General features: G+C 54.9%; 2 protein-coding genes across 2 annotated transcripts in view; both read left to right on the forward strand.

Moving 5' to 3' along the window:
• AHDC1 (AT-hook DNA binding motif containing 1) overlaps positions 1 to 929 on the forward strand; it is a 49,670-nt gene extending 48,741 nt beyond the window's left edge. Inside the window, exon 6 of the mRNA XM_066564669.1 lies at positions 262 to 929. The gene's annotated coding sequence lies outside the window, so the exon portion shown is untranslated. The remainder of the gene's footprint in view (positions 1 to 261) is intronic.
• Positions 930 to 11,551: 10,622 nt separating this feature from the next.
• WASF2 (WASP family member 2) overlaps positions 11,552 to 25,298 on the forward strand; it is a 31,923-nt gene continuing 18,176 nt past the window's right edge. Inside the window, exon 1 of the mRNA XM_066564852.1 lies at positions 11,552 to 11,630. The gene's annotated coding sequence lies outside the window, so the exon portion shown is untranslated. The remainder of the gene's footprint in view (positions 11,631 to 25,298) is intronic.

Below are 25,298 nucleotides of genomic sequence, written 5' to 3' on the forward strand. Positions count from 1 at the left end.
CCAGACTGGGGTGAACAGGACCCCAGATCCCCTGGGTGCCACATTGGGGTGAACAGGACCCCCTCAGAGCCCTGAGTGTTGGGGTGCCAGATTTGGGGAGCAGGACCCCAAGCTCTGCGTGTATGGGTGCCAGATTTGGGGAGCAGCACCCCGGCCCCCGGGTCTGGGGGGGCCGGAGCCCTGCTCCGCGGGTGCTGGGTGGCCGGGGGCGCACGGGCAGCCCAGGGTGGGACCCTCACTCCTCTCTCCCTCTGCCCCCAGCCCCAGCACCCCCAGCCCTGCGCCCCCCGCCCGTTCCGGCCGCCAGAGCAGAGCAGAGCAGAGGAGATGGAGATGAGATGGAGATGAGATGGAGATGGAGATGAGATGGAGATGGAGATGGAGATGGAGATGGAGATGGAGATGAGATGGAGATGGAGAGGAGGGGGCCGCCTCCGGAGGGGACCCCGCCCCGCCGCCCCCGCTTCGCCCCCGGCCCCGCCTCGGCCGTGGCGCCGGCGCCGCGTTCTCTCTCTCCTCCCAGCCAGAAGCAGAGGGACTCTTTAAGTTTTATTTTTTATTTGATTAATTTTCATTTTCTGCACAAAACCAGCAATTGTAAATACTTTTGAAGAAAAGAAGTTAAAAAAAATGTTTAAGGATAAAAAAAAAAAAAATTAAAAAGCTGAAAAATCACAAAAAAAAAAAAAAAGAGAGAGAATCATGCACCGGAGGGAGAATCCAAAAATGATGGAGAACTGGCCTAAAGCATCCAAGAGGTGAATATGCAGCAGAAAAGAGCAAAACCCCCCCCCAGTATGCACTGAGAAAAAATTTATTTACAGATCGAGCAACAAAAAAAAAAAGAAAAAAAAGAAAAAAGTGACAATAACCTATTTATTGTATATAATGTTTTATTATAAATCGTGTCTTGTATATTGCATTCTGTACATCTGCTGTGGTTTTGTGGTGTGCAACTTCCGCATGGGTTCCTTGGGTTTCCGTTGCCTTTTTTTTAATGATTCAATGATGATTTGAGTTTTATTTTTATTATTATTCTGAAGAACGAAGGCGGGTTTTTGATTTTTTTTGTTGGGTTTTTTGGTTGTTTTTTTTTTTTTTTTGGCAGTACACACCCAAAGATCCAAATTTGTATAAAAACAAAAAAGGAGTTAAAAAAAAAAAAAAAACAAAAAACAAAGAAAAACTTTAAAAAAAAAAGGAAAAAAAAAAAAAGGACTAAATCAGTCACAGACCCTCTTGGTGGGGAGGGGGAATGGGGGGGCTGGGGTAAAGGGGGGTCCCTTTCCCAGGGTCCCCGGGGCGGCGGTGGTGGCGAGCTCAGGGTGTGGGGGCGTGTGTGGGTGCCAGGTGGGCTTCGGGGTCCTCTCCTCCCACAAATTCCCTGTGTGTCCCCCCCCTCCTCAAGAGTTTGGCAATCTCTGTGCAGCTTTGTGGGTTGTGCAAAAAAAGAGAAAAAACACACACACACACACACACACACACACACACAAAGAGAAGAAAACCACCCTGAAATGGATAAAAAAGGCAAAATTCACAAAAAAGGAAAAAAAAAAAAGGGAAAACTACCCAAATTTGGTCAAAATACCCCCTCCTTCCCCCGCCCCCCCAGCTGCCCTGTGCAGTGCTTGTGCTGCCCTGGCCAGAGGGGCCCCCCGTGAGCCCCCCCGGCCCCCGCTTTGCCCCTCAAACGGTCTTTTTGTGTTATTTAGGAAGGAATTTTTAATAGGCACTTTTTTTATATTAAAAAGAAACCTATATATTGAGCGATGCCCGCTGCTTTCTTGCTTCTCTTTTTTGGGGCAGCACGGCCTGGCCGTGCCGGGGATGGGTGTTGGAGGGATGCTCCAACATTTCAGGGGTGGAATTGCACCAAGAAAGCCGAATTTTGGTACAAATCGGTGCCAGCCGGGGGTCTGGGGGGCAGTGCCAGGGGCCCGGTGGCACTCTGGGGGCCCTGCAGGCAGGAGGGGCTTTGCCCACCTGGCACCACCGGGGGAAGGGGCACAGGAGCACAGGAGACGGATTGGAGAAGCGCCACCGCCAGAAAGGAGCAAAGAGAGAAGGAAAATAAGGACAAAGCAAATAAAATTCAGAAATGCACCAACTTCCAGCCTGGGAAGGTGAAGGCAGCAGCCTCCGGGAGAGGAGAGGGGGTCGGGGGTGGGGGGCACAGCTACCTGTGGGGGGGAGAGGGGAGAGGGGCCAGGGTGGGACAGGGGAGCACTGACACGGTGGGACAGGTGAGCGGTGCCCAGGTAGGAGAGGTGAGCGGTGCCAGGGTGGAACAGGCAGACAGGTGAGCAGTGACCCAGTGGGACAGGTGAGTGGTGCCAGGGTGGAACAGGCAGACAGGTGAGCAGTGACACAGTGGGACAGGTGAGTGGTGCCAGGAGAGGGGAGCGATGCCATGGTGGGACAGGTGAGCAGTGACACAGTGGGACAGGTGAGTGGTGCCAGGAGAGGGGAGCGATGCCATGGTGGGAGAGGGGAGCAGTGCCAGGACAGGTGAGCGGTGCCAGGGTGGGACAGGTGAGCGGTGCCATGCTGGGACAGGTGAGCGGTGCCAGGAGAGGTGAGCGGTGCCATGCTGGGACAGGGGAGCGGTGCCAGGAGAGGTGAGCGGTGCCATGCTGGGACAGGTGAGCGGTGCCAGGAGAGGTGAGCGGTGCCATGCTGGGACAGGGGAGCGGTGCCAGCGGGGTCGGGGCTGCGGAGGAGCCCTGGGGGGGCCGGGAGCAGGGGTTGCTATGGAGAGGAACACGCGGCGCGTTCTGATGGATGCGGGAGCGGGGGGTCGGGCTTGCAGCGCCATCCCAGCCCCCGGGGATGCTGAAGGGGTGGGGGGATGCTGAGGGACCCCCTCTTTGCTGGGGGGTGCCGGGAGGGTGGGGTGAGGGTTGTAGCCCCTCCTTCCCACCGTGCTCACACAGAGTGACAGGGCGGGGGGATCGGGACCCATCGGGGGCACCCCCATGTTGCGCTTCCACCCTGGTGGGCACCAAATGTCCCCTGACTGTGACACAACGGGGGGAAACCGAGGCACAGGAGCAGGCTGGGGGGTCCAGCCATCCGTGGTGCCGTGCCTGCCTCCAGCACTCATCCCAATGTGCTGAACCCCCCCTCTGGCTCCCCCCTGACCCTTCCTGGCTGGTCTCTTGGGGGTCCACGACCCCTCATTCCCAGCTTGCCTCCAATATGATGCTTCCCACGAGCATCAAATTTACTCTTTCCCACCCCATTTTTCCTCTCTGCCATTTCAGGTCACAACAAGCAGCCCTGAATGATGAAATTCCCCCCAGTAGGTAAATCCCACCAGGAAGCATCACCTGGCACACCAGAGCCTCGCTGGGTATGACTGGCTGCTTGGACCACAGCTGGATTTCACTTATTTTATTATTTTTTGTCTTTTTTTAAAGCCTCAATTATATCTCTCAAGCAGCATGAGCCACTCTGGAGCCTGAAAAACCTCGTGATGGGGCTGATTGTTGGGGATTGATCAGCACAGCCCAGCATCGCCTGGGTTTGGTGGGGGAAAGGAGGGAAAAGCTCAAAATTTGGGGGGAAATTACTGTTTTGCTATTTTTTTATTTGTTTAGCGTGGATTTTTGGAAGGTTTCTGGGAGCTGCATTTGGGAGCACCCAGGGGGAGTCCAGCATGGCCACGTGGTGTGCAGGGATGTGGGGTGAGCCAGGTCCTGGTGCCTGGCTGTGCCTGGGGATAGAAATGATGGTTTTAATTAAGCAGCTCTGCTGGGAGGAGGGTTCTGGCCTCTCAGGATGCTGCAGCCTGGCGACCAGGGATGCTGCAGGACCGTGGGATCAGGGATGCTGCACGTCAGAGTGATCCAGGGCTGGGCCGGCAGGGAGCCAGAGCACTGGATCCATGGGGAAGAAGGACATAGGGACACTCAGAGGGCTGTGTCAGGATCTGACACCCACCTGGCAAAGGCAGCTCTGCCTCCATTTCCACTGCCACCATCCCCTCGGAAACACGGCAGGAATTTGCCCCCCTGCCCCTGCCTTGCCTCCCTGCCCATCACCCGGGGCCGGGGCCGGGGGAATTCCTCATTCCCGGGGCTGTGTGCGGGGGCTCGGGACGGTGTTGGGGCTCGGCACGGATTGCACACGTGTTGCACACCCCTGTGCACCATCGCCTGGCACGGGGAGCACACGGGACGGCGGTGCCGCTGCCGGGCTCCCCGCGGGTCGTGTCCCCCTCGCCCGGCAGGGCAGCAGCAGGAGCCGCCCTCGCCCCGCAGGGCTGGAGCTGCCGGCAGCTTTGGACACCCCCTTCTCCTTCAAATTAATGGCTGTGCCGTGAAGAAAATTGAAGCCATTATTCTTCGCTCGCATCCTTTATACCCACCAACTTCAACCACTTGACATGCTAATCACAGCTAACGAGGGAGGGAGGCGATTTCCCACGTCAGACCCGCAATCCAGCGGAGCCGGCTGGGGAGCGGCTCGGTGTCGGGGGCACCGGCACCCCCGGAGCGGCACCTGCGCCCGCCCCGGCCCTTCCCGCAGCAGGGGCAGCCCCTCCTGCAGCCCCCTCGGCGCCGCCACCCCGCACTCTCCGCTCCCGGTGCAGCCGGGATGGGGATGGGGTGCGGTGGGTGCCGGCGGTGCCAGCCCGCCGTGGGCAGCCCGTGCGGTGCCAGCCCGGCCGAGCCCAGCCGGGGCACCGCACCACCCCTGCCTTTCCCAGAGCAGCGGCCAGGCCCGCGGAAGGCGCTTCCGAGCGCCGCGTGTCCGTCCCCGCCGCCCTCCTGCCGCCCTGCCGGGTCCAGGCGCGCTCCTGCAGCCGCCTGCCCATCCAGGGCTGGATCCAGCCCAGCCGCCAGCCGGGCAGAAAGCTCTGGAGTCCATTAACATTCCCCGGAGCGATCTAATCCCCCTCTCTGCCCTGGCTCTGGCTTTCACTTGGGTTTTAATCAAGCCCAGCCTGGCGCCTCTGCAATAAGGGGGGCGGATGGCACCCATCTCCCGGTGGCACATGGGTGCTGCTGGCCCCGGGAGGGTGCCAGGGACGAGGGGGCAGCAGGGGCAGCGTGCTCGCAGGGGTATCCACTCTCTGGTAATTTTAAAAGGCATTTTGGACCCAGAGGAGCTGAGCTCAGCAGAGCCAGGGCCAGCAAAGCCAGGGAATAAAAGCACAGGCGGCTGCAGGGTTGTTATTAATATTTGCTGGATGGTGGTGGAGGGAGGGCTCGGCACCAGGGGGGAAATAGCAGGCTGGGGTCCCTGGGAAGGGAGGGGGATTTGGCAGCTGGATGTTCCTTCCCAGCACCCCAGTGATGGGTGGGGGGTGCAGGATCCGTGCCAGCACTCCTGGGGACTCAGCTGGGGCTGAGGTGATGCTCCCCACACCAACATCCCTAAAACAAAGCACTGGGGGCTCAGCTGGGGCTGAGGTGATGCTCCCCACACCAACATCCCTAAAACAAAGCATTGGGGACTCAGCTGGGGCTGAGGTGATGCTCCCCACACCAACATCTCTAAAACAAAGCATTGGGGACTCAGCTGGGGCTGAGGTGATGCTCCCCACACCAACATCCCTAAAACAAAGCACTGGGGGCTCAGCTGGGGCTGAGGTGATGCTCCCCACACCAACATCCCTAAAACAAAGCATTGGGGACTCAGCTGGGGCTGAGGTGATGCTCCCCACACCCACATCTCTAAAACAAAGCATTGGGGACTCAGCTGGGGTGTCGTGGGGGCCGCAGGACGCCCAGGGTGTCCCCCTGGGGACAAGGAGGGTGCAGGGGGGACACCCCTGGCATTGTCCCTGGGCAGCAGAAGGCGCAGGGGCACCTGGGGTGCTCCACTTCCCTGCTGCAGAGGAGGTAAGAGCTGGGAGGGCAGAGCCTCCATGGGGGCCCTGAATGGGCCCCCTTTGGCTGAGTCTGGGGGCTCTGCAGGGCTGTGATGGCTTCGCAGGGAGGGAAGGAACCAGGAGCGGTGCTGGATCCTCCCAGGATGGCAGTAGGGCTGGATGGGGGGGTCTGGGGATGTGGGGAGAGGGAGCCACAGGGCAGCACATGGAGTTTTGGGGGGCAACGTGAGAGCCACGGCGTTTGTTTTTCTGGGGGCCCCGGGTGTGAGTTATCAGCAGCGGCAGAAGCGCGGTGCTTCCCGGCCGGGAGTTCACGCCGGCTCCTCGGGGAGGGATTAAGGGGATTATATTATTATTTGTTATCACTGAGGGGGGGAGGAAGAAGAAGAAACCTCCATGGCTGGGAACTCTGCCTAATCTGTGCACAGATTAGCTGCCTGCCTCCGACCGGCCAGGACGGGCTCCCCTGCGCCCGTCCCACTGACACTGGGAGCCCAGTGGGTGACCCGGGCTCATGGGGAGGGACGCTCTGCCCCGGGGGTGGTGAGAGCCACCCCAAGGCTCTCAGTGAGCTGAACTCATCGCCACAGCCAAGGTTTTCCATCTCCTCTGGCCGTGGTGAGGGGGCCTTGGGTTAGGGTTGGTTTGGGGGGGATCTCGGCAGGCTCAGAGAGAGCTGGAGCTCAGCTGGGCAGCACAGGCAGGGCATTTGTGCCTCCCTCAGCAGGGGGATGAGGGCGAGAGCCCCCAGTGACATCCCAGCATCCCCAGAGGACCGGGACAAGCTCAGCCCCGGTGGGTCCTCTGCTGCTCCCTGCACATCCTGAGCCTCCCCTGCCCAGGGGTCTCTGCCGGCCTTGGGCTGGAGATGCCCCTGGACACCTGGCACAGAGGGGTCCCTTGTCCTGCTCCATGGGTGCAGAGTGCCACACCACGAGGCAGGGGAGGTGTGGGACCACCCTGGGCGCTCTGGGAGCTGGTGCAGTCATCTCAGGAGATCCAGCTATTTATTGCCCCCTCTTTAAACCCCCATCTCTATCTGCAGGGCCAGGAGTCCCCCCAGAACAGCCTCACACATGCACATCTTGAATTTTCCTTCCCCAAACCCCCAGTTCCCAGCAAGCAGGGGCCGAGCTAGGCTCTCACATGGGGTGCAGGCACTGGGACAGCCCCTCTCCAATTTTCCCTTGCCTGGAGCCTGCAGCCACCAGCCCACTGCAGAGAGCCCATCATTAGAGCCCCTTCCACACACCCCATCCGCTGATGGACCCACGATTTCCTTTAGTCTTTTATTTACACTTTATTGCTCTTGTTTTTGCACTGGCAAAGCGCTGCTGGAGAGCACAGAAATCCTTCAGATCTCGGCTGGCAGCAGAGCTCTGCCTAATCATAGTCATTATCTGGAAGCAGGTAATGGGCATCTTTCCCATGTTAATTTGAAAACAGAATCAGCGAGAGCAGGACACCGGGGACGGAGCATGTTCCCAGCACCAGCCACTCCCTCTGGAGGGTTTTGAGGTGGCTCCGTGGGTGTTGGGCTGTGGGTTTGGGATGGGGGAACACAGAAACCCAGGCAGAACCACATGCCAAGCCTCGTGGCTCAATAAATCAGGCAGGAAAGGGGCTGCTGGCCGGAATCCCACATGAATGGAGCCCGTCCTTGCTGCCACAGCAATAAAATCCCCCGGCCTTGTTTTTTTGGCGGCGAGGAGGATGATGGTGGCTCTCCCTCCTCCCCGCGCCACCGTCAGAACTTGCCCCCGTGGCTGGGTCCTTCGCTAACAAGGACTCGTCCCTTTTATCCCCAGCGGCAGGAGGGGATGGGGATGGAGGTGAGAGGCGAGGATTTCTCCCGGGGCCGGGAGGGGAAGGCTGGGTGGCGTTGGAGTTTCTTTTGCTGAGATACCATTAACGAGTGAGCAAAGGTTGCGGAGTCTCCATGGAGACAAGACAGCAAGAGAAGGGAGCGGGTGTGCGCTGGGTGAGAGCTGATTAGTAAATGTCAGCGGCACAGCCACTGCCCGCGCCACGCTGGCGCGGGGACGCGCCGGGCACCCAGCGCCGGGCACCTCCGAGCGCCCCGGGCACCTCTCAGGCACCTCCCGGGCACCTCCGAGCGCCCCGGGCACCTCTCAGGCACCTCCCGGGCACCTCCGAGCGCCCCGGGCACCTCTCAGGCACCTCCCGGGCACCTCCGAGCGTCCCGGGCACCTCTCAGGCACCTCCTGGGCACCTCCGAGCATCCCGGGCACCTCTCAGGCACCTCCCGGGCACCTCCGAGCGCCCCGGGCACCTCTCAGGCACCTCCCGGGCACCTCCGAGCGCCCCGGGCACCTCTCAGGCACCTCCTGGGCACCTCCGAGCGCCCCGGGCACCTCTCAGGCACCTCCCGGGCACCTCCGAGAGTCCCGGGCACCCCTCAGGCACCTCCCGGGCACCTCCGAGCGCCCCGGGCACACCGGGCACCTCCCGGGCACCTCCGAGCGTCCCGGGCACCTCTCAGGCACCTCCCGGGCACCTCCGAGCGCCCCGGGCACACCGGGCACCTCCCGGGCACCTCCGAGCGCCCCGGGCACACCGGGCACCTCCCGGGCACCTCCGAGCGCCCCGGGCACACCGGGCACCTCCTGGGCATCCCGAGCATCCTGGGCACCTCCCAAGTGTCCCGGGCACACCGGGCACCTCCTCTGCATCCCGTCTACCCCGGGCATCTCCTGAGCGTCCTGGGCATCCCGGGCATCTCCTGAGCATCGCGGACAGCCCAGGGCATCCTACGCATCCCATCCTGTGTGCCCCCCAGGTATCCCACCCACCCCTTCCATGCTGTGCCTCCCAGGTGCCCTGTGCAGCACAGGTACCTGTGTGTGCATCCTGGGCACCCCGGGCAGCCCAGGCACCCCGTGGGCATCATTTCATGCTGGCTCTTCCCTGCATCCCAGGACCCTGAGCAGCCCAGGCACCCTGTGCATCCCGTGAGCCCCGTTCCACCCCCGGTGTGCCACGTGTCCCTGTGCACCCCAGGTCTGTGGGAATCAGGGATGCAGGAGAAGAACTGGGAGCACGTTTCCAAAGCCTCCTCACAGCTCTGCTGCTCACAGCCCTGGCTCCTTTCCCACAGGGAGCAGGGATGCAGCTGTGCCTGCTGGGATAGGGGCAGTTGGCCAGGGAAGAGACATCCGAGGCTTCAACAAGCTGCCATCTCCTCCCTCCCGTGGAGAATGTCCCCTCTCCCAGTCCCTGAGCATGCAGAGAGAGGATGAGGCTGGACCTCCTGGATCCCACCTGGCTCTCAGCAGAGTCCAAGCCCACGCTGAGGGAATCAGGGCTGGGATGAGGCACTGGTTTGTGCCAGGGTCTGACAGGGGCTATCAAGGGCTTGGACATGGCTGGAGCCCCCCTGGGAGGGAGGTGGGCGGCAGGAGCAGCCTGGCTGCCCTTCCCCATGCTCTGGAGCATCATTTACCTCCAGCAGAACACAGGAAAACACCTGGCAGGCAAGAGAACCAGGGAAAAAAGTGTCGGGGGGCACGGCAGTGGGGGGGGGGGCTGGATCCTGCAGTTTAGCAGCTTTTATTCAGCAGCTATAAACAGAGCAGGAGAGATAAAGGTTGCAGTGCAGATACAGATTAGGTAGGTCCCTTGAGGCTGTGACACCTTGAGATAGAGGCAGATCTTCAAGGGAACGGCTCGCTGGCAGCTTGGAAAACATGGAGCTGAGCGGCCTCCAGCAGCACCTCAGCCCCTGGCCCACACCTGCAGGGGAGAGCTGGGGCTGCTAGGGCAGGGTGGGGGTGCTGGGGCAGTATCCCAGGTACCCCAGTGCATCCCTTGTGCCCCACTGCAGCCCAGGCACCCTGGACATGCCGGGTGTCCTGTGCATCCCATGTGCCCTGTGCATCCCAGGTACCCCAGGTACCCCAGGTGCACCCTGTGCACCCCATGTGTCCCATCCCATCCTGCCAGGACACACACGGGGCACCAGGGAGCACCAGGAAGCACTGACCATCCTGCAGAGGTGGGGACTCATGGAGCAAAGCAATGCAAAAACGGGCAAGAAATGGCTGTTTGGGTACGTCTGTGTGTCCATCTCTCCCAGCAGGACCCCGGGGCAGGCACAGGCTGTGCCACAGGAGGCACGGACAGGAGGGACAGGCACGCTCACAGCAGTGACCCTGGCTGCTGGCTCTGCCCTGGGTTTGTTTGCTGCCTGGCAGGAGCGCCGGTGATTTACTCCCTGTGGTTTGGTTTGAAGCAGGAGCACAGAGCAGGGAGGAGATGGATGTCTGTGCCAGTGCCCTTCATCCCGCTCCCTCTTCCCCATCGAGCCCACAGGCTTGGTTTGATCAGGCAGGGAGGCAGGATTTAATGTCCAGGTGCACCAGCAGAAGCATGGAATGCCATGCGGGGGAATTTCTCATCAGATCTCTGCTCCTGCAGTTTCTGGAGGGCATCAGCATCACCCCAGCTCTGCCGAGGACCAGGATGGGCTGCAGGATGCTGGCCCCATCCCTGAAAGTGTTCAATGCCACACTGGACAGGGCTCAAAGCAAAGCATGAGTTTTAAGACCCCTTCCACTCCAAGCCATGCCAGGACTCTGCTGCATCTCTGCTGCACTGGGGACCGGGCAGGAGCAGGGCTGTGACCCCCACGTGCTGCCCTGTCCCTGTGGACACCCACCAGGGCCCGTCCCCTGTCCCCAGCAGCGCTATTCACTACTCCAGCCTCTTTTAATCCCTGACTTTAATTCCCAGCCTCATCAAGTCATCCAGGGAGCCAAAATCAGCATCACCCGGAGGGCTCCAGCAGCCATCGCCCCTGCCTGGCCAGCCAGGAGGGCGGGGGTCTGTCCCCATGGCCCAGCTCGGGACCCCTCTGAGGGGAACCTGCTTTGGGGGCTGCAGGGGGCTGGGAACACTCTCCTGAGCACGGGCTGAGGTGGGTCGGGGGCCCGAGAGTCGTGGCAGCTGCAGGCTCCGGTCCCAGTGCCAGCCCGACACTGTCCCTGTCACCTGCACCCCCTGTCCCCTGCCAACCCCTGCCTCTCCCCGGGACACCGTCCCTCCAGGCCTTCTCCTGCCGGCCTGTCCCCTGACCCTGCCTGCCTCGTCTCACAACTCCCACCCCGACCCCAAACCCCAAAGCCCAAACCCCAGGCCCCAAACCCCACACCCCAGACCCCGACCCCCGCTCCCATGGCCGGCGCCGCCGCCCCGCCCTGGTGTGACACCCCCGCTCCCCCAGGTGGAACTTTCCTCGCAGGGCGGGAGACCATAGAGGCGAAAGGCTACACCAAGGCGGAGCTCTCCGGAGGAGGTACGGAAATGACACAGAGCTCTTTTCTCCAATGCCACTTGGAAGAATATCAAGTTCTGGCTTTCATAAAGGAACAAAGCATTTTTAATACGTCGCAATTGTGACTGGTAGCGCGGTTCTCTCCTCTGTCCCTGTAATCTGTCCCCAGACCGCCCAGGGTTCCCCCCGTCTATGTCCCCTCATGGTACACTTCTCTTTATTTACTCTCTTTGCGCGGCCGGCTTGGGTGCGGTTCTTCCGCTGCGCCAGCTCCGTACGAAAGTGGCGTAGGACGGCTTTGATGGATAGCGAGCCGCAGCCAATGGCGCGGCAGCATCTGCGAGCGTGCAGCCAATGGCGCGGCGGCGCGGCGGCCGGGGGAGGCGGGGCGAGGGCCCGGCGGGGCAGGGAGGGGGAGCCGTGGAATGGCGGACGGGCGGGCCGGCCCGCCCTGGTGGTAGTGAGACCGGGGGCGCGGAGGGGACAGCCGCGGACAGGGTGAGTGCGAGAGGGGCGAGCGGGTCTCCCCAGCCCCCCCGGGCCGTCTCTTCCCGGGAGAGAGAGGCAGAGGCGCTGGAGTGGGCCGCAAGGCCCTTGCCAAATAGTGGATGCTGATGTTAAAGCGGGCGGTGTTTCCTGCCACATAGTGAGCCGCTGCTGCCCGGTCCCGGGCGGGGGTTTGGGGGGCTCCGTCCCGGTCCAGGGCTCCATCCCCGGCCTGACACTGCCCCAGCCCCTCCCGGGGTCGCGGTTCGGTGCGGGTGTGTACCCGCGCCGCCTGGCCTGGGGGGATCGGGCGTAGGGGCGGGCTGCGCGGGGCGCTCCGAGCCCCGCGCTGGGTGACCGAGATGTCCCTGCGGGGCTGTCCCGAGGCCCGGCCGGTCCCTGCTGCCCTGGGCTTGTCCCGCAGGTCTGGCCTAGCGGGGCACGCTGGGGGACCCAGGAACCAAGGGGGTGCTGCGGGGTCCCTTCCAGGGGGAGCAGCGCGGGGAGCAGAGGGGTCCCTCCCTTTGCAGGCACTTGCTGCCTGAGTGTGACATTGGGACTTGTGAAAACCTCTCTGTGCCCGTGCCCAGAGTCTGTCTGGGTGGGAGCTGGGTGTCCTCATTGGGGGAATCCTCTCTGTCCTGCCTGCGTTCCAGCCTCACTCCGGGGTGCACCCCTCGATCTCTTTGGGGACACTTTTAGGTGCGTGTGTCACCCCTTGTCTGTGACCCATCCACAGCACATGAAATCTACAACTGCTTGATGTCACCCCCCGTGGGTGCTGTAGTGTGCTTAGGGAAATGGGTTGGGGGTTTTTTCCCCCTGAATAAAGGCTTGGGGTATGGTTGGATAGTGCACTGACCTCCTGGTGGCCTCAGACTGTATTTCTTCTAGAGAAGAAATAAGTTACTTGGAATGTCCTTGTGGTTGTACCTCACCAGTGTTCAGGTTACTGTTGGGGTTACTTTGGGATACAGGTAGTCTGGAGAAAGGTGAGGGTTGCAGCTTCTCCCTGTTAGCTGTCACTTGACCTCAAGGACCTTCCTTTGGTAGGATTTTTTATTTCCCTGTCAGAGTTTCACATTTGGCCTTGCTGTTTGGCTTTCTTTAGAGGCAACAACAGAATTGGGCACCTCTCCATAGGTCAGAGCACTGATGGGGCTGAGGGATGTGCTAATGCTGGGAGTTCAGCGCTAGGAAGCACGGAAAGTCTTAAATCTTTCAGCACTGCAGATGTTGGTGGACATGAAATTCTATTAATAATGATTAAAAAAACTTCTGTTAAATACATCAGCTGCAGGCAGAGTCATAATTGATGCAGCCCTCTGTAACCCTCACACTTTTGTGTCCTTCCTGAAGACTCGTGAGAGGGAGAAGTTGAAATTAAAAGATGTTGTAAGCCAGCTGAGGGCTACGGATGTGCTTCCCTGAGAGAAAACTGATGCAGTAATGTTGCTTTTATAGAATCATGGGATGGTTTGGGATGGAAGGTACCTTAAAGACTGATTCCACCCGTGCCCGGGCAGGGGCACTTCCACAGGCCTGGGAAGTCCCTCTTTATGGGAAGTACCGAGTCTTGCACACTCAGTCACATGAGGAAGGGCAGGAGTTATGTTTTCCACCCATTTTCTGCATCTGCAGAATCAGTGGCTGCTGAACAGGAATTTATGCTGCAGGAATTCGGAACGCTGCGTTGCGACACTTTTCGTTCTGATTTGTCCCTTGCTGACCTTGAGTGGGCTTTGCCATAGAAACCAGCTCGTGGTTGAATCCCAGGCTGAGTTAAAGACAAACCAGAGCCACCATCTCCCCACGAGAGCACAGCCAGTCCAGGAGTGGCTTTGAATGCCCCTCGTGTCCCGAGCCAGGCAGGAGCGTTATCCCAGCACTGGGGTAGGGCTCACCACACACAGAGCCCTGCGCGCTTTGGGGGTTTTATTTCTTTTTAAGGAATGTGCTTCAAAACGTGAAGTTTGAGTGACAGAGCGTGACCTGAGCTTGCAGGAGCTGCCTGACTCTGATCTTGGCTCAAGCTGCAGTTGTCACTGTTGTTATCCCTGGATGTGTTGGTGATGGTGGGACCAGACTTTCTGGGGCTTACCTTCCAAAGCCTCCATTTCTGCACCAATTAAAGCCTGGAGGAGTGGGTATGGCTGCTCCCTTGTAGCCCACCTGACATGAGGTGAAGCCTTGCTGTGCCTTCTAAGTGAGGATAAACTTCTAGGGGTGAGCTCAGTGTAAACTCTTCCCTAAACTATGTATTTTCCACTGGTTTTAAAAAGAACTGTGATATTTTTTTTTGTCTTGTCTGGTAATGAGATCAAAAAGTAAATGTCCCAGATTCCATTAATTTAAAGAAATAAAACCTTTCTGATGGCTCATGCCAGTATAAAATTGGTTTCCCTATGACTAATGTGACACACCACACAGAAATGGTATGTTTTTGTGAGTTACAACTCAGAAGGTATTTGCAGACAGTGATTCATGACAAGGAATACAACCCTTCTGATCAGTCCCCACCCAGTTTCTCAGCGTGCTTTGAATATATCTCATTCTTCAGGGCTGGTCTAGGAAAAGTTGATTTCATTCACCAATGTTAGATAATCACGGTGTGTGGGTGGAGGGGTTAAAACTTCAGTGATTGCCTCATGTGCATAAAGTTGCAGCTACAAATCCCTTTCCTGGGTTTAGTTTTTTATATTTTTGTGGTGATAGAAGAACAAAGGTTGGTAGGATTAATGTTTTTCAAAAATTCAGGTTTTCTTTGACAGATTGTAATAAAGAAGATTTCAGCAAGTGTTAAGACTTGGCTTTAATCCTTCTAGATATTTTCTCTCAATGGGTTTTCTGGACTCAAAATGTTTAATAACTTTAGATGCAAGGTTTTGGGTTTGCCTCTGTTTGGTTTGATGATAATACTGAGCCCTTGGTCATTCAGCTGAGCAAAATGCGTTGCTCATGAGTCAGTCACAAACCAGGAAAGGGATTGAATAGCGATTGTGTTTGCATGTGCTGTGGATAAAGTTCCTGCTGTCCTGATGCAGAATGGGACACCAGGAAAAAGCACTGCCAAGAGCTCCTTCTGCGGGCTCCAGCAGCCACAACCGGCCCTGTCCGGTGGCTCAGCTCTGCCCTGGCTCCTTTGTACCGTTTCTACAACAAATGCACAGGAAACAGCCCGAAAGTGACACACTGTGAACACCCAGGAAGGCAAAATGCAGATATTTTCCCAGCCTGTCTTCTGGTGTGTTACTTTTTTCAACAGCACTCTGGCTGAAATGGGATCTGTAGTAAGAAATTTGTGTATTTGAGTGTTTATTCTCACTGTGCAAGGATAAATATTTGTGAGATCAGGGCCTTAGTTACCGCAGATTAACATTTATTTAAATACTTTAGGTATTTATAAACACGGGATTAAAAAAGGCATGTAGCAATGGCTTCTGGGTAATAAGCAAATGACTGCTCAGAACAGAACCACCCTGGTGACATTTACTTCCTTTTGTATTTTTGCAACTCTGTGTAATAAAAAGACACGTTGGTTCTTTTTTGAGGATGGGGGCAGATCAGGCTTCACTGTGGAGAGAGTGCTTGGTAGAAGGTGATCAGATTCAGGCCTAATTCTCATTTATATGACATTTCTTTTTCCATCTGAAGGTTTGCAGGATATTTTTTTCCCTGCCTGGGAGGCAGTAGGAGGGGAGGTCCCTTCCCAGAAGAACTTAAATGTGAACTTCCACATTATTTTCTTGAGCAAGCAGCGTGAGCTGCTAATCACATTCTCCATCCCAGCTCTTTCCCCACAGTAATGGGCCTGGGAAATAGTTCATCTAGATCCTACCCTAATTCCTGAAATTGCAGGAAAGCTCTCTGGTTGCTGCTGGAGAAGTGGAGTGGCAGAGCTCAGATATCTCAAGTATGCTTCTGCCAGGGGCTTTGATGGAGGAATTCAGAGCACCAGGAGGCTTGATGGATCTCTCACAGATGGGTCAGTGGTGACCTGCTCCGTTCCCTCAGTGCCTTCCCTGTCAGCCCCTCTTCCCCTGCAGTACCCCAGACCCGTTTTGGGGAGAAGTGGTGCTTTGAGGGATGCTGTGGTGGTGAGAGGAAGGCGGGGGATGCCTGTGAGGCAGCAGCAGTTGGCATTGGTTCCCGAGGGCTGGAAATTCTGCCTGGGAGGCTGTTGCTGTGTCACTGCTTCAGGTGAGCTGTTCCCAGGTTGTTTGTGAGGTTTGGGTTCTCCTGCATTGCTGTTGGAAGCAGTGCACAGTCCAGAATGGGTCAGACACAGCCAGCCACTAAACATGGTTTGTTCTCACTGCTGCTGTAAATCAAACCTAAACCACGAGTTATTCCTTTGGTTCATACTGAAAGTGCTCCCTGAGAACTGAGCTCTTCTCTTGTGTTTGATCATAGAACCCAGAGCAATCTGGGCTGGAAGGGACCTTAAAGCTCATCTCGTTCCTGCCACAGCTTCCACAGGCCAGGTTGCTCCAAGGCCTGTCCACCCTGGCCTTGCAGATGCAGCCTGCAAACCCTCTACTCAGAAGGGGCTTGTTTTATGTGAGTGGTGACGAATTTATTTGAACAGCTCCTTTGTGAAGCAAAGCCACACATAGATTTGAGATTGAAATCCCCTAATTGTGAAGTAGAGGGCATAAAAGGAAGTGTCCTAACATAATAAATATGGGATTTGCTGCCCCATGAGCTCACGGATACATCAGTTAAGGAACTGATCAGACAGTTTAGGGAAGTGAAATCTGTGAAGGACAGTTAAATGATAGTGTTTGTTTCCACATGGTTTTAAGGTGCAGTGGGGTGCTGCAGCATGGAAAAGCAGGGAGAACTCAAACTCTGTGCTGCTCTTGTTCCCATGCTCTTTTCTTGCCGCATCTGATGCCTGGCCATGATGGAGAGAGTACGTGGGGTATCTGGAGGCTGGGTGATCTAGTGTGGCTGATCCAAAGTCCTGTGACTTGTCTTCTTCATTCACTGGTGTTCCCAGTGATGTTCCAGAACAACCTGCCCCTTCCAAGCCTCCATTTCTCCCCACTCATCAAACTGGGCTAATGACTCTGACCTTTTGTTTGTAAAGCAAAAGGAAAAGGATCAACAAAATACTGGAGCTTATTTACTATCATTACTGAAATGATGAGCAATGCCACTTTGCAGCACTTCAAAGAGGCTGTGCTCGTAAGATGCTGGAAATCCCTTGAGAGAGAAAATGTTTCAGATGGAGAAAGAGGAGCGGGAGTATTCCTCACATTTTCATTTCCTAAGCACACTCCCCTGCGAGGCGTGGAGGCACTATCCCCCTCCAGCCCCCTCCCAGCTGGGCACTTTAAATCGTGCTGACAAAATTTGCTGGTTTTGGTAAACTCCAAACTTGCTGGTGTCAGTGCTCCAAGTTCTGCATAAATTGTTCCCATGCTGTGGAGTTGTGCAAAGTCCTCTTGTTGACCTATTGTATTACCACTAATAAGATTGAATGTGGTTTTAATTTCTCATTTCCTCTTTCTCTGGATGCCCTTTTCCTACTACTTAGAGTCTTACTTCAGGTCTCTGTATAGCAAAAATCTCTTTCTGTGGCTCACAGAATGAGCGATGCTTTGCTTTCAGAGCGCTCCGCACTGGAGGGCTTTAAGTGGCATTCAGAGGAGGCTATCAGCCACAATATCTGATGTATTGGTGTGGCTGCAGTTCATGCATGGAGTGCAAAAAATGGGATTTAATTGGGAGGGAGGGGGAATAGCGGCCTTGGCTGAATGGATGGGTGAAAGTTCCCCGACCACCCCTTAGCCCAGCAAATGGTTGAGTGCTTGCCAGAGCGGAAGCGAGTTCCCTTTCAGGCACCCTGCCTTTGTCACCATAAGAAAAAGCACACACGCACTCGCATGGGTTTGGCCTTGCAGCTGCAAAAAAACCCAACCAGGCGAGAGAGAACCACGCACACACCCAGATCCTGTTCTTTCAATACCAGCAGCTGCGGGGCCGGTGCTTTGCTGGAGGAAAGCGTGGAGCTATAAACACAGCTTGTGGAAAACCTTTACCTTCTGTCTAGGGCAGCATGAAATCACTGGCCGCTTCCCTTCTGCAAGCTAAATTAAAAACGGCTGTAATTAACTTATACAAAATAGCCTTTTGGTTGCTATTGAGAATTCAATATTGTATCAAGGAGGTTACATCTAGGGGCTGGCTTCACATGAGAGGTTTCCATAAAGCAGCTTATTATAGACCTTGTGGTAAGCTTGGCTAGAAAGGCCTGCATCCTTAGCATCCCTAATACGGTCCAATCTCTCTTTTCCCAAAAAGATCAGTTCAATAAAGTGATGATTCCCCCTGTACTCCACTGCCCGGTGTATTGCATCCAGCTCTGGGCCCCCAACACAAGAAGGATGTGGAGCTGCCAGAGAGTCCAGAGGAGGCCATGGAAATGCTCTGGAGCCAGGCTGGGAGAGCTGGGGGTGCTCACCTGGAGAAGAGAAAGCTCCCAGGGGGACCTCAGAGCCTCTTCCAGTGCCTAAAGGGGCTCCAGGAGAGCTGGAGAGGGACTGGGGACAAGGACCAGGAGGGTGGTACAAGGGGGAATGGCTTCAAACTGAAAGAGCCGGTTTAGGTTAGATTTTGGGAAGAAATCCTTCCCTGTGAGGGTGGTGATGCTGTGGCACAGGCTGCCCAGAGCAGCCTCCATCTGTGAAAGTGCCCAAGGCCAGGCTGGACAGGGCTTGGAGCAACCTGGGACAGTGGAAGGTGTCCCTGCCCACGGCAGGGGGTGAAATGAGATGAGCTTTTAGACCCTTTCCAAGCCAAACCATTCCAGGATTTTATGGTTTCAAACACCCTTGAATAGGTTTGGATGGTCCAGAGCCTGGAGTTTGCACTGGAGATTACGTAAGGTGAGATCACTGCTGGGCTCAGAACATGCAAAATGGAAACAACTACAGTTTAAACTGAACATTTTTCTGCCTGTCCCAAGGAGATTTCACAGGCATCTGTCACCACAGCCAAGCTGAAACCTGACCCCTCTCTGTCAGACCGGGGGGCTGATCGAAACAGTGGGGCCTTGCTGGAGCCTGCTGGAAGGTTGTTCAGTCCTGCTGGCTGCAGGGATGGAGAAAGTGAGTCCAGGGATTGTCATGCTGTTGAGCAAAACCAGAGGACTGCTCCTCACAGCTTCCTGCAGCTCTGCCTGCAAATCCCAAAGGGCAGCCTGGGATCCTGGGCCGTGCCTGTGCCTTGCACAGATGGCTGTGCACACACAAGCCCTGCATGCAGCATTTCTGTGGGATCGCCTGCTGGACGCTGCCGTGGAAGAGCAGGGTAATCCCAGATGTGGAGCAGTCCCTTCTCGCCCAGCCCTGCTTCCTCTCCCCACCCCTGAACAGGACAGACCGTAGGTGTGGGGAAAAACTGCCTGGAAAATCCCAGGTGTGCGATGGCTTTTGGTGCTGGTGTGATGGGATCCTGCCTGTTCTCCCACATTCACAGGAGTGCCCATCTTGCTGGGCTCCTGAGATCCCAAAAGCATATTCAGGCTCTTCACGTGGCATCGTGTTTATATATTTATTTTTCCCCTCCACAATGGAAAGCCTGTGTATTATTTTGAGTTTATTAAGATGCTGTTTATAAACCATTTTGACTTAGATGCTCAAGGCTGTTCCCTTGGTTTTTTGTGACCAAAATCCCAGCAGATACAACACTTGTGGAAAATATCAGGGAGTCAATGTCCTTTTTTTTTTTTTTCTCTCCCTTCATGTCAAAGGTTGACTTAAAATATTAATGCTGCAAAGATTCATTTAAGATATTAAAACTGTTCAGGCAAGAATACATGTACATATTGTAATTACTTCCTTTTTCTTACAATTAAAGTAATTGGATTATATTTAATGAGCTATTTACATTTAATAATTAAGAAAAGACTTATCTTTCCAGTATTCCCCAAGTGCAGCAGAAGGGTGGGGGCACTCAGAGCTGTGATATAATTATCTAGGCGTGAGTTGAAACTGAAAGAGCAGTTGAGCTCTATAGAAAACACTTGGAACTGGTTTGTTCCTACTCTTTCATTAATCAAAATAGTTTAGTGTGTGGCAAAGAAGGGAAGGCTGAGCTTAGCTGCAAATGAGACAGAGTTTATCTGCTGAAAAGGAAGGTTAAAATATGCTCGAACTTAACGAATAAGTCATTTAGGGGGAAGAAGGCACACCCTCTCTTTCCATATTAATTACCGAGCGCTGCCCAGGAATGAGAATGCGCTGCTGTATTGTGAGCTGGGCTTTGTTAGTGCGGCAGACACAAGGCTCTCTGTGCCTGGGGAGGCTGCGGGGAGGGCAGGCAGCAGAGCTGTGCTCATTAGCGCGGTTCAGGCCGGGATGCAGGCGGCAGCCCTGTGGTTCTGGGGCTCTGCGCAGCCATCCCCGCAGCCAGGGGCTCCTGCTGCACCTCCAGGGCAGCTCTGGCCAGGGGCACTGCTTGCCTTCCCTCCTGCATGGTGTCTTATCCAGACCCTTTGAAGTGAGTTTGGCACTGTTACTGACTGAGGCGTGGAAATTCTGCCCCTCTGTTGCACCCTGGTGACCTCCAGTGCTGCCTCCAGCTCTGGGGTGCTCAGCACAGGGAGGACATGGACCCCTTGGAGCGAGTCCAGAGATGCTCCAAGGGCTGGAGCCCTCTGCCCTGGGGACAGGCTGGGACAGCTGGGAATGTCCAGCCTGGAGAAGGCCCCAGGGAGACCTTAAAGCCCATTGCAGTGCCTCAAGGGGCTCCAGGAGACCTGAAGGGGGACATCGGGCAAGGGGGAATGGCTTCCCACTGCCAGAGGGCAGGGTTAGGTGGGAAATTGGGAAGGAATCCTTCCCTGGCAGGGTGGGCAGGCCCTGGCACAGGGTGCCCAGAGCAGCTGTGGCTGCCCCTGGATCCCTGGCAGTGCCCAAGGCCAGGCTGGACAGGGCTGGGAGCAGCCTGGGACAGTGGGAGGTGCCCCTGCCCTGGCAAGGGGTGGAACAAGATGAGCTTTAAGGCCCTTTCCAACCCATACCATTCTAGGATTATGGAATTCTAGGACTGAAACCTGCCCAGACCTCTCCCTACATACTCCTGAAAGGTTTTAGAGCCCATTGTGCGCTTTCAATACCCAAGTACACCAAAGCTACCTGTTGATTGACGCTCGTGATGCCGCTCTGTGTTGTCACTGACCTTGTATCCTTGCCCAAATTATTCACAGGTTTAGTGGAGAGCATTCTGCTCCCTTTGCTGCTCCTGTTTCCTAGGAAGCAACAAAGCCAGAGCTCTTGCGGCGCTGAAGGAGTCCTGCCTCTCTCTCCTGATGTATACCCTCACAGCAAAGACCTTGAAACCTTTCTGTTCTGGAGCTTTAATTCCTGTTTAATCAATAGTTCTATATTCTGAGAATCAAATCCCTGTGACAGCTCTCTTTAATTGAGCTAAACTGCCTTTCTCTTGTCACGTCTCTTCTAGAGTTTTATTTAAATGCATTTGTTCTGCCTGTATCCTAGTCAGGTATTGATAGGAACACCAGGTGACCCTCTTTGTTTAACTTGTTTTTCAGCTAAATGAATGGAAACATTAATTAGTGCAATGGTTTGTTTCTTAGGAATTAAAAAAATAAAAGTCTAGGTCAAACTGCTGGCTCTATTAGCACTCCAGCAGAAGCCAGGAGGATCTGTATGTTCCCCATTAGTGACACCCCCATCCTTCCACCCCCAGACAGATTTCTGACAACAGCTCTGAGCGAGTCCCTCTCCAGGAGAGCAGCCTGGTATTTATTCCAGCAAGATCATCTTCAGCAAAGCTGATAACAAAAAGTTTAAAAGGAAGAGCCAAATTTTCAGTCACACCTGTGCAATCCCCTTGAGGGCAGTAAATGATGATGATAATGCATGAGCCAGACAAAAAAACCCGCAGAAAATGGCTTTCTGAGCCTCTTTTGCATTTTTCAGAGCCAGCAGACTGGAGGGGGGGGGGGGAAAGGCAGGGGAGGGAAAAAAAGGTTTATTTTTACTCTGGGATTGGAGCAGGCTGGATGTTGGTTGTGTCAAGGACTGCACGCTGTACAATCCTGGCCATGCTGCGGGATCAGGGCTGGCGTTCCCGCTGTGGGAACGTGGCTGTGGAAAAGGGCAGCGCTGCTCCTGCCCCATGTTACTGCCCAAGCATCTCTTTGGTAACACCGGCAGCTCGGGCCTGCAGAGCTCTCCAGTTGGTGATTGAAGTGCGCTATTAGTACCCAGAGGGCTCGTGGATGTGGGTTTTTGTGATCAGCTAAGTGCGTTCTCCCAAAGGTCCTGGATTTTCAGTAGATCCTGCTTCAGGAGAGCTGTTGTGTGATGGTGGGTGAAAACACAGCGTGTGCTTCCCATCCCACCGGCTGCTGAGAGATGGTGGGCAATGTTTTCTGCTGCGCCCGGGGGGGTTCCACCCGTCCTTCTCCCCCGTGGTTTTTTGGGAGAATAGACCACTGTGAAAGGAAGCAGCCCTGCAGCTGCCCTTCACTGCTGACTCCTGCTCAGCTGCTGGCAGGCTGGGCTGGTAATGACAGATGAGCCTGTGATGCATTTTTGGGAATGAATACTTGTTACAGCTGGCGGGATGGAGTAGTTTGTGGCATCACATGGCAGTTTGCTCTATAATTTCGCTCCCTATTGCTCGGATGCAGCACTGATTGCTGGGTCTCTCTCGGAGCGTGGAACTGGAGCATTTCTGATTGCCGCATCCCACTTCTCTGTGGCTGCATTGTGAGCTTGGATATAGCCCTGAGCACTCAGCAGAGCCTTCTGCTGATTTTTTTTCCCCCTCAGTTCTCCCTGTGTGTGTGTGTGTGTGTGGCTGCTGCTTCCCTTTCTGCAAGTCTTTTGGGGTTACATAAAAGCCAGTCTCTTTCTGGCCATTACAGCTACATGGGGGAGTAGTTACTGCTGAGAGAAGCTTGAAATTTGAAGCAGAGTTGTCACAGACATTAGAAAGAACAGTCAGTCTGCGTTGGCAAGCTACTGAGTTAAGTCTTATTTCATACTGATGGGAATTTCAGATCTGATTATCTCCTTTCCCCCTCATTCCCAGACCTGCTGGTGTGCCCAGTCCCCCGATGGGCACTCCTAGAGGCAGCTCTCCAAAGCGCTCAGCTCAAGGCTTGGTCTCCTTGACTGTGCTGCCTGTTTGTGTCCAGGCAGAGGATTTTGTAAGCCCTGCCGAGGGCAGGGTGGTTGGTCACCCTGACGTACTTGGAAATCAAGCCTAAATTCCCTTCCCTTCCCCAAAAAAAGCGCTCTGCCCTCCTTAGGTGCTTTGTGCTACACCAGACACTATGACAGATGATCTCACTGCTGGGGTCCAGATTTATTTGCAGATGGTCCCTGATCTAAGAGGTTGTGTGTCACATTGAGCGGGGAATTACCCAGGTGACTCCCAGTAACGCTATGCTAACTGGTCAAATACCAGTGAGGAGAACCTTGCCAGATCTCTCCCTCCACCTCACCTGTTATTTACAGCTCTTTGTGTGCGTTGCATCCGCAGGGCTCGCCTTGGAGTCCTGCCTGCCTTCTCCTCCGCACCACCACAGTGACTGTGCTATCTGCCTGCTCTACAAAAAAACCCCCAAAAAACGGGTCTGGTTCCTCTCTTGCTGTGCAGTGCTGTTTTCTGCTCTGCTCCAAAACACTTTTTAAGGAGTGTTTGCTCCGAGTTGCTGTTTTCAGTTGACAGAACTCGCCTTGGAAAGCAAATACTCAATGCTAAAACATCCCCGTATTGCTTCTCAATAGTTGTAATCAAAGTCTGTCTCCTTTATTGTTCCTAGCAATTGTTCAATTTTACTGTGCCAGCCCTATTTATTAAAAATAGTCAATAAGACACAGCTTTGTGCGAGGGGTTTATGGACTGGCAGTTCTTGTTTGAAGCAAACCAATTGTACTTGATTCTAATCCAGAGCTGGGATTCCTGAGTGATCTGCTGCAGCAGAGCTCACGGGGAGAGCGGTCGATGCCTTGCTGATAAGAAATCTTGGAGCAGCACGCTTATCTTGGATTTACCTCAGCTTTGCTTAAAGTGCAGGATTCTGAAAGGCAAGAATTGCAAGTCACACATTTTCCCCCCCTTTCTCGAGCCTGTATTGGGCCACGCTTGTTCCCCAGTGCCCAAGAGTATTTACAGAACTAATTGCCAAAGTCAGAATCCTCTTAGAAGCTGGTGAGCAGGACGTTCAAGGTGAGAGCTTATTGTGGCAGGAGCAGGGTGTCAGAGCAGCAGCCACGGGAAGAAGCTCCACTCATGGATCCTGCTTTCTTGGGAAAGCACGAGGCATCCAAGGCCACAGTGTGTGCAGTGAGAAAGGACAGGAGTTGTTGGGAAGGATGATGGGGAGCAAAAACCCCATGAATCCTGGAAACAAGGTGCCAGTTGAGGCTGGAAGATCAGAAGGAATGTGGGAGCAGTGAATTCAGCTTACAGGGCTTTTTTGTGCTCAGCAAACTTTTTTCTGGGCTGGAGCAGGCCAGGGCTCGGCAGAGCCTGCATAAGCATTTTGGGAGAGGGGAAATTATGAGGCATCCTGGCAATGCCCGGGTGTAGGTGGGGCACAAGGGGAAAGGAGCTGCGGGGCAAAGCTGGGCCTTTCAGATGGTTTGGCTTTTAGTCACTGCCCTCACAACATCATCAAGGCTTTTGGAGCCTTCTGTGATTCAAGTCATGACTTGGAGGCTTCAGAGGAAGTGTTTGGGAGCAGGTAGGAAGGGTCTGGTTCAAGTGTGAGAGGAAAATAATTTGTTTCCTTGTTTTTAAGAAGGTGTGAAGCACAGTGGTTGGGAGGATGAGTCTTCTGAACGTGGATTGATGCAGCAGGGTTTGTGGATTTTCCTTAGGGCTCTTCCAGCCAGCAGAGATCACTGAACTTCTTTTCTCTCACTGTGTTTCAATTTGATGCCTTTCTTTGTTTTCCATATTCATTAGAAATCTGTTGCAGAGTTTTCTGTTTCTAGAGGCAGTTTCCTTTTACTTCTAACGTACTTGATCTCCTCTCCTGTTACACTGGGATCAGGGCAGCTCTTCTGCGCCCATGTCATTCTTGCAGCTTCTTTACAAACAGTGTCTGCACCCCAAAACTCTACACTCCCAAAAGAAATCTAATCTCCAGTATTCATAAGCAAATAGAAACGTTTATCTTTGCCCCAAAGATAAGGATTTTCGGCCTTGCAATTCGTTTAAGTTGCATCTGAATGGTAGGATTTAGTTATAATATATGGTCTGTGGTCATTGTGTGACAGTGACTAATGCTTGATGAGCAGGCTGGCCAGCCAGGGTGGAATTCTGCTGTGCTGTCGTGCCCTGAGCACGGAAAGTGAAGCGGTTCTGGATGGCCCGTGCTTGGCACTGCGCTGTCAGTCGCCTCCTTAATGACTCTCTTAAAGAATAACAGCATGAGCCTCCCAGAAAGCTTTTTTAGCTCTGTCCCTTCTTTTATTTACTGTGGCTCCTCCCTGCCCCCAGCTCATGCCTTGTGCTGCCTCCAGTGTTTTGCTTCCTCTTCCCCATTCCCCCTTTGCTCTCATACCTTGCCCCTTCTCCCCACCTGGTTTGCTGCCCTACCTGACTGCTGCTTTTGAAATACACCACTTATTTTCCAATCCACACTATTAATCTTTGTCCCACCTACTCACAAGGCATGAAGGTTTT

This window comes from Molothrus aeneus, chromosome 23 (genome assembly GCF_037042795.1).
Source record: "Molothrus aeneus isolate 106 chromosome 23, BPBGC_Maene_1.0, whole genome shotgun sequence".
Taxonomy (NCBI): domain Eukaryota; kingdom Metazoa; phylum Chordata; class Aves; order Passeriformes; family Icteridae; genus Molothrus; species Molothrus aeneus.